This window comes from Octopus bimaculoides, chromosome 21 (assembly GCF_001194135.2).
Source record: "Octopus bimaculoides isolate UCB-OBI-ISO-001 chromosome 21, ASM119413v2, whole genome shotgun sequence".
In the NCBI taxonomy this organism is placed as follows: Eukaryota; Metazoa; Mollusca; class Cephalopoda; order Octopoda; family Octopodidae; genus Octopus; species Octopus bimaculoides.
The window spans coordinates 16,170,374-16,172,049 of NC_069001.1; positions in this window are offsets into that span (position 1 = coordinate 16,170,374).

Here is a 1,676-nt window from a genome sequence, read left to right on the forward strand (position 1 = left end):
ATATATATATACATATACATATATATATATATATATATATACATATGAGTGAGAGACTTCACGTATACAAACATTTACACATTGAAGTGTATATTGTGAATATCCTCCATGTTGAAAACTTTGTGAAGGTTACCTCTATCTTTCTTCTAAACATAAGTCAACACTAAGCAGCAATGATATATTAAACTGTATATCATCTCTCTCTCTCTCACTTCTGACATAATCTAATTATAATTAAGTAGAATGTGCTCATCTTATGCAAATGAGGTAGTGGCAGTACTGCTGCCACTTGTATAAGATGTTGCAATTAATTATAAAACTACATCCATCATCAAGTCAACAGAGTAGTTAGTTATAGACACACACTGGGATGTATGAATGCAGAAATATAGTCTATAGGGAGGTCTCACACGCATGCATGCGTGTGTGTGTGTAAGTGATTTTCTATTCAGGTATACACCTTGTAATGTGCTGTTTAAAGCCTGTTCACAGTATTTGGCTACCTGATGTCAACTACCGTCTTGATGTATATTCCACTGGATTTACTTCAGAAATTCGTTTGTGTCAGTAGAGTTTATAAAACTATGAGAGAAAGAGAATGAAATTCACAAGACTCTTTATTCCCTACAATTGTCTCAGCCCATCATGCACCAATACCTCACAGATGAGACACTGTACAAACAACAGGATTGAAATGATTGTAATGAATAAAGTATCTTGTCAATTTCATTTTCTTTCTCTCATGTTTATAATATCAGTGGCTTATAATGATATCAGTGTAAAAAACCCATAATGGTAAAAAAATTATCAATTAATAATTAAGGGTACTAACAAGTAGTACCGGCATGCTAAATATAGCAGTCAAAATGACCAAACCACAAATATTCACTTAAACACAAAGCAGGCAAATGAATAAAATTCCTAAAATCCCATACCAATTATGAAAATAATTGAAAATTGGAAAAGCCAGACGTACCCATATCACTGTGATTTTGAACTTTCAGAAGAACTCTTAGTTTCATCTTCAGTGAGTCTTACTGTCCCCAGAGTTATAGAGATTATTCATCTCACCAACGTGCACAATGACCATTTTTAATGCCGCAGCAAATTTAAAAAAGGTGAGTGAAGTGAATAAAAATTATCTAAATATATATGAGGATATTATTGTTTATAATATCAGTGACTTAGCATATATATATTATATATATATATATAAATATAAAAGAAAATGGAAATTTTTTGGTATTATTTATTCTTCATTTCATGTGTTTCATTTGCTAATAGGAATTACAAAGATTTACATGTTATATATACATGTAAGGAATTTCCTATATATATATAGAAATATTAATATTTCTAAATCTCTCTAAAGGAGACTACGGCAGCAGTACTGGATATTAATAGTTATCGTCAAGCTAACATGGCAGTCCAGGAAAATAGGACAAATGCTGCCATTGATTAGCTCCAAGAGGCCATCGCATCTAGCTAGCTATGTGACACACAAACTTGTGTCCATTATAACCTTCGAACAGGGGAGGTCAGCAGCTTCTTGTTGGTTTGATGGCCTCTTGGAGCTAATCAACGGCAGCATTCATCCTATTTTCCTGGACTGCCATGTTAGCTTGGCGAAAACAATATATATATATATATATATATATATATATATAACATATACA